This window comes from Convolutriloba macropyga, unplaced genomic scaffold, assembly GCF_964194025.1.
Source record: "Convolutriloba macropyga unplaced genomic scaffold, txConMacr16.3 SCAFFOLD_2059, whole genome shotgun sequence".
Taxonomy (NCBI): Eukaryota; Metazoa; Xenacoelomorpha; order Acoela; family Convolutidae; genus Convolutriloba; species Convolutriloba macropyga.
In genome coordinates, this window is record NW_027452830.1 from 30,001 (window position 1) to 37,569 (window position 7,569).

Sequence of the window (7,569 nt, forward strand, 5' to 3'; positions counted from 1 at the left end):
CGGCACTGGGAAAGAACTTGAACTTGTGCTCAGGCAACCAAGCAGCCAAGGTTGTGCGGTGTCTTGCTACAAATGTTCGGTTGTGTTCTAAATTAGCTGAAGTAAGCTGAAGAGAAAAGCGAGAAAAGCGCTCCCAAATGGCCTAACACTGGCAGCCAATCAGAGTGCGAGAAAAGCGCTCCCAAATGGCCTAACACTGGCAGCCAATCAGAGTGCGAGAAAAGCGCTCCCAAATGGCCTAACACTGGCAGCCAATCAGAGTGCGAGAAAAGCGCTCCCAAATGGCCTAACAGTGGCAGCCAATCAGAGTGCGAGAAAAGCGCTCCCAAATGGCCTAACAGTGGCAGCCAATCAGAGTGCGAGAAAAGCGCTCCCAATTGAGCTTGAGCTAGCTAGCTAGCTTGAGCTTGAGCTAGCTAGCTAGCTTGAGCTTGAGCTTGAGCTAGCTAGCTTGAGCTTGAGCTTGAGCTAGCTAGCTAGCTTGAGCTTGAGCTAGCTAGCTTGAGCTTGAGCTAGCTAGCTTGAGCTTGAGCTAGCTAGCAAGCTTGTGCTTGAGCTAGCTAGCTAGCTTGAGCTTGAGCTTGAGCTAGCTAGCTTGAGCTTGAGCTAGCTAGCTTGAGCTTGAGCTAGCTAGCTTGAGCTTGAGCTAGCTAGCAAGCTTGTGCTTGAGCTAGCTAGCTAGCTTGAGCTTGAGCTTGAGCTAGCTGGCTTGAGCTTGAGCTAGCTAGCTTGAGCTTGAGCTAGCTAGCTTGAGCTTGAGCTAGCTAGCTAGCTTGAACTTGAGCTAGCTAGCTAGCTTGAGCTTGAGCTAGCTAGCTAGCTTGAGCTTGAGCTAGCTAGCTAGCTTGAGCTTGAGCTTGAGCTAGCTAGCTTGAGCTTGAGCTTGAGCTAGCTAGCTAGCTGGAGCTTGAGCTAGCTAGCTTGAGCTTGAGCTAGCTAGCTTGAGCTTGAGCTAGCTAGCTAGCTTGAGCTTGAGCTAGCTAGCTAGCTTGAACTTGAGCTAGCTAGCTAGCTTGAGTTTGAGCTAGCTAGCTTGAGCTTGAGCTAGCTAGCTTGAGCTTGAGCTAGCTAGCTAGCTTGAACTTGAGCTAGCTAGCTAGCTTGAGCTTGAGCTAGCTAGCTAGCTTGAGCTTGAGCTAGCTAGCTAGCTTGAGCTTGAGCTTGAGCTAGCTAGCTTGAGCTTGAGCTTGAGCTAGCTAGCTAGCTTGAGCTTGAGCTAGCTAGCTTGAGCTTGAGCTAGCTAGCTTGAGCTTGAGCTAGCTAGCTAGCTTGAGCTTGAGCTAGCTAGCTAGCTTGAACTTGAGCTAGCTAGCTAGCTTGAGCTTGAGCTAGCTAGCTAGCTTGAGCTAGCTAGCTAGCTTGAGCTTGAGCTTGAGCTTGAGCTAGCTAGCTTGAGCTTGAGCTAGCTAGCTAGCTTGAGCTTGAGCTAGCTAGCCAGCTTGAGCTTGAGCTAGCTAGCTAGCTTGAGCTTGAGCTTGAGCTAGCTAGCTTGAGCTTGAGCTTGAGCTAGCTAGCTAGCTTGAGCTTGAGCTAGCTAGCTAGCTTGAGCTTGAGCTTGAGCTAGCTAGCTTGAGCTTGAGCTTGAGCTAGCTAGCTAGCTTGAGCTTGAGCTAGCTAGCTTGAGCTTGAGCTAGCTAGCTTGAGATTGAGCTAGCTAGCTAGCTTGTGCTTGAGCTAGCTAGCTAGCTTGAGCTTGAGCTTGAGCTAGCTGGCTTGAGCTTGAGCTAGCTAGCTTGAGCTTGAGCTAGCTAGCTTGAGCTTGAGCTAGCTAGCTAGCTTGAACTTGAGCTAGCTAGCTAGCTTGAGCTTGAGCTTGAGCTAGCTAGCTAGCTTGAGCTTGAGCTAGCTAGCTAGCTTGAGCTTGAGCTTGAGCTAGCTAGCTTGAGCTTGAGCTTGAGCTAGCTAGCTAGCTTGAGCTTGAGCTAGCTAGCTTGAGCTTGAGCTAGCTAGCTTGAGCTTGAGCTAGCTAGCTAGCTTGAGCTTGAGCTAGCTAGCTAGCTTGAACTTGAGCTAGCTAGCTAGCTTGAGCTTGAGCTAGCTAGCTAGCTTGAGCTAGCTAGCTAGCTTGAGCTTGAGCTTGAGCTTGAGCTAGCTAGCTTGAGCTTGAGCTAGCTAGCTAGCTTGAGCTTGAGCTAGCTAGCTAGCTTGAGCTTGAGCTAGCTAGCTAGCTTGAGCTTGAGCTTGAGCTAGCTAGCTTGAGCTTGAGCTTGAGCTAGCTAGCTAGCTTGAGCTTGAGCTAGCTAGCTTGAGCTTGAGCTAGCTAGCTTGAGCTTGAGCTAGCTAGCTAGCTTGAGCTTGAGCTAGCTAGCTAGCTTGAGCTTGAGCTAGCTGGCTTGAGCTTGAGCTAGATAGCTTGAGCTTGAGCTAGCTAGCTAGCTTGAGCTAGCTAGCTAGAGCTCGACCTATGAAAAGCTGCGCAAACACTTATTCTATAATAATTGCGAAAATTAAAAATTTCACAAGTGAAAAGCTGCATAAACAGTAATTCTATGTGTGGGGCATTATTAGGGGGAGGTGTCTTGTCAAAATATGGCTGGACTAAAGACCTCAACCCAGATAGGGTGGAAGGCCCTATGATCGGTCTGTTACTAATCGGTGACCGATAAAGACCTGACCAAGGCCTGTAGTAAGCTTGGTTAGGCATTACAGGAGATAACACTAAGACCGAGGGGTCTTAGAGAGCCCTCTAGCGGGGCGAATAGAGCTAGATCGAGCCTTGGGAAAGCTAGATCGAGCAGGACTGAAGCTAAAGGATAGACCGAGAGGTCTGTCTGGTCCTCCTAGAGAGGCCAAGAGAAAGTACGAGAAGCCAACTAAAGCTTGATCGGGCCTTCAGCAAGCACGACCGAGCTGTACCGGAGCTAACACTAAGACCGAGGGGTCTTAGAGAGCCCTCTAGCGGGGCGAATAGAGCTAGATCGAGCCTTGGGAAAGCTAGATCGAGCAGGACTGAAGCTAAACGATAGACCGAGAGGTCTGTCTGGTCCTCCTAGAGAGGCCAAGAGAAAAAACGAGAAGCTAACTAAAGCTTGATCGGGCCTTCAGCAAGCACGACCGAGCTGTACCGGAGCTAACACTAAGACCGAGGGGTCTTAGAGAGCCCTCTAGCGGGGCGAATAGAGCTTGATCAAGCCTTGGGCAAGCTAGATCGAGCAGGACTGAAGCTAAGCAAGAGACCGAGAGGTCTGTCTGGTCCTCCTAGAGAGGCCAAGAGAAAGTACGAGAAGCCAACTAAAGCTTGATCGGGCCTTCAGCAAGCACGACCGAGCTGTACCGGAGCTAACACTAAGACCGAGGGGTCTTAGAGAGCCCTCTAGCGGGGCGAATAGAGCTAGATCGAGCCTTGGGAAAGCTAGATCGAGCAGGACTGAAGCTAAACGATAGACCGAGAGGTCTGTCTGGTCCTCCTAGAGAGGCCAAGAGAAAGTACGAGAAGCTAACTAAAGCTTGATCGCGCCTTCAGCAAGCACGATTGAGCAAGACCGGAGCTAACACTAAGACCGAAGTGTCTTAGAGAGCCCTCTGGTGGGGCGAATAGAGCTAGATCGAGCCTTGGGAAAGCTAGATCGAGTAAGATTGAAGCTGAAAGAGTGTCAGAGGAGCAAATGAACCTCCAAAAAGTGAAAATCAAATTTTAGAAAAAACACAAGTTAAATACTGCATGGACAGTATTTCTATGTGTGGGGCATTATTAGGGGGAGGTGTCTTGTCAAAATATGGCTGGACTAAAGACCTCAACCCGGATAGGGTGGAAGGCCCCATGATCGGTCTGTTACTAATCGGTGACCGATAAAGACCTGACCAAGGCCTGTAGTAAGCTTGGTTAGGCATTACAGGAGTTAACACTAAGACCGAGGGGTCTTAGAGAGCCCTCTAGCGGGGCGAATAGAGCTAGATCGAGCCTTGGGAAAGCTAGATCGAGCAGGACTGAAGCTAAGCAAGAGACCGAAAGGTCTGTCTGGTCCTCCTAGAGAGGCCAAGAGAAAGTACGAGAAGCTAACTAAAGCTTGATCAGGCCTTCAGCAAGCACGACCGAGCTGTACCGGAGCTAACACTAAGACCGAGGGGTCTTAGAGAGCCCTCTAGCAGGGCGAATAGATCTAGATCGAGCCTTGGGAAAGCTAGATCGAGCAGGACTGAAGCTAAACGATAGACCGAGAGGTCTGTCTGGTCCTCCTAGAGAGGCCAAGAGAAAGTACGAGAAGCTAACTAAAGCTTGATCGGGCCTTCAGCAAGCACGACCGAGCTGTACCGGAGCTAACACTAAGACCGAGGGGTCTTAGAGAGCCCTCTAGCAGGGCGAATAGAGCTAGATCGAGCCTTGGGAAAGCTAGATCAAGCAGGACTGAAGCTAAACGATAGACCGAGAGGTCTGTCTGGTCCTCCTAGAGAGGCCAAGAGAAAGTACGAGAATCTAACTAAAGCTTGATCGGGCCTTCAGCAAGCACGACCGAGCTGTACCGGAGCTAACACTAAGACCGAGGGGTCTTAGAGAGCCCTCTAGCAGGGCGAATAGAGCTAGATCGAGCCTTGGGAAAGCTAGATCGAGCAGGACTGAAGCTAAACGATAGACCGAGAGGTCTGTCTGGTCCTCCTAGAGAGGCCAAGAGGAAGTACGAGAAGCTAACTAAAGCTTGATCGCGCCTTCAGCAAGCACGATTGAGCAAGACCGGAGCTAACACTAAGACCGAAGTGTCTTAGAGAGCCCTCTAGTGGGGCGAATAGAGCTAGATCGAGCCTTGGGAAAGCTAGATCGAGTAAGATTGAAGCTGAAAGAGTGTCAGAGGAGCAAATGAACCTCCAAAAAGTGAAAATCAAATTTTAGAAAAAAACACAAGTTAAATACTGCATGGACAGTAATTCTATGTGTGGGGCATTATTAGGGAGAGGTGTCTTGTCAAAATATGGCTGGACTAAAGACCTCAACCCGGATAGGGTGGAAGGCCCTATGATTGGTCTGTTACTAATCGGTGACCGATAAAGACCTGACCAAGGCCTGTAGTAAGCTTGGTTAGGCATTACAGAAGATAACACTAAGACCGAGGGGTCTTAGAGAGCCCTCTAGCGGGGCGAATAGAGCTTGATCAAGCCTTGGGCAAGCTAGATCGAGCAGGACTGAAGCTAAACGATAGACCGAGAGGTCTGTCTGGTCCTCCTAGAGAGGCCAAGAGAAAGTACGAGAATCTAACTAAAGCTGGGTCGGGCCTTCAGCAAGCACGACCGAGCAGTACCGGAGCTAACACTAAGACCGAGGGGTCTTAGAGAGCCCTCTAGTGGGGCGAATAGAGCTAGATCGAGCCTTGGGAAAGCTAGATCGAGCAGGACTGAAGCTAAACGATAAACCGAAAGGTCTGACGGGTCCTCATAAGAGGCATGGAGAAAGATCTGATACTAAAGTACCTCTCGGAAGTAATAAAATATGCCTGATGAAGCCGGGTATGATGTTTGTTGTTTGATGGCATTCATCGATTAGGTCTGGTGGATTCCCCATTACTCCGAGTGGTACTAGTAGAGGCTCCTACAGGGGTGAGCAAAGCGAGATCAAGCCTTAGGCAAGCTAGATCGAGCAGAACTGAAGCTGAAAAGCAAAATAAATGACAGGTCTGTCCAAATCAATAAACTTGAAATCCAGTGTGGTCACCACGGGTCACGAGGTGAATTCCTAGCGATTGTCTGCTGAACGTATAGGAAGGCCCGAAACGAACGATAATTTCATTGCACAGTGGAGATACTATACGTTCAGGAGTAGCATACATCGGGTTTGATCTATGATCATGTCTGGTCTCCGAGGATCCACCGGGTTACCAACTGGCACCGCTGTACTGGGTGTAAAACTGGGCCACCTGAAGTCCCGGGTGTAAAACTAGGTGCCTCTGTGCCAAAGTAGCGGCTTGCGTAGTGCATTATGCCTCCGGCTTGCGAAATGGTTATAAGCAATAACAACAGGACGCCGCGGGGTGTTCACTTAAAGGAGTAACGTTCTCTCAAGGGAGGGGATCTAAAAATCTTGATAAAACATTTATTCTATGCAAAATTTGTGCGCAAATTTTGCAAAGTAAAAAGCTGCACTGTAGCAAATTCTATGTGTGTAGCATTATTAGGGAAGTGTTGTTTGATGGCACCTCTCTACTTGATGCACCAAAGAACTACCTTGATGGCTCATGACCGCTGGTAATCTGTCGTCGCTAGTAGTTCGGAACTGAGAACAAATATGTTCGCAAATTACAACAATTATACAGCATATTGCTGAATAAAGCAGAACCGAATAATACTCAGTGACTTTACACCAAGACTGACTAATGTCTGGATTGTATCGTCCTACTCGAGTAAGGCGAAGAAAAGCTAGAAAGATACGCTTTTCACAAAGCAGGCTTAATGCATGCAAACCAAGGAGGAAGGAGTGATGCCCCTCCTTATAATAAGCAGAACCAAATAAAGAACAGACAGCATCATCTGTACAGTGACCAAGAAGAGGTGAAACTTCTGTATGTGAAAAGGCAATTTGAGCGAGATTTATTAGCAGACTAGTATTATGTTGTTTCTAGTAGGCGAAAGCCGAAACATCAACATGTGAAAATCTGATATTAAATCCTCAATCATTTTCCCTAGTATTATACAGCTATGAGTAACCTTAATTGGACACGGCAATTATTGCTGACCGGTGAAACTTTCGCATGGGAAAGACACACACACTTCTTGACAAAGCAATAAGTATTATGCTGTTTCTAGTACGCGAAAGCAGAAACATCAGCATGTGAAAGTTGTGAAGTTGAAGAATTTTTGTGTTGAGTACGATGTTGTTACTAGTAACCATGTCGACAGCTGAGAACTGTTCTCTAACCAATAGAAGGTGAAACTTCTGTATGTGAAAAGGCAATTTGAGCGAGATTTCTTAGCAGACTATTATTATGTTGTTTCTAGTAGGCGAAAGCCGAAACATCAACATGTGAAAATCTGATATTAAATCCTCAATCATTTTCCCTAGTATTATACAGCTACTAGTAGCCGTAATTGGTCAGGGAAACATTGTTGACCGGTGAAACTTCACATGGGAAAGACACACAAATTACTTGACAAAACAATAAGTATTATGCTGTTTCTAGTATGCGAAAGCAGAAACATCAGCATGTGAAAGTTGTGAAGTTGAAAAGTTTTTGTGTTGAGTACGGTGTTGTTACTAGTAACCATGTCGACAGCTGGAAAGCTGTTCTCTAACCAATAAAAGGTAAAACTTCTGTATCTGAAGAGGCGGCGTGATTGAGATTTTTAACAGACTAGTATTATGTTGTTTCTAGTAGGCGAGAGCCGAAACATCGACATGTGAACATCTGGTTTTTAAATCATGAGTCAATTCTCCCTAGTATGATACAGTTGTTAGCCGGTATTGGTAACAGTAGAACAGAGATTTGGAGGGCAAAACCTGCTCATGGGAAATGCTCACAGAGCGCTATCTACCAGTACACATAGTATTATGCTGTTTCTAGTACGCGCGAGCCGAAACATCAGCATGTGAAATGTGTAATCGTGGGTAACTCTAAGTGTGTAGAGTACTGTGTAGTAACTAGTAGC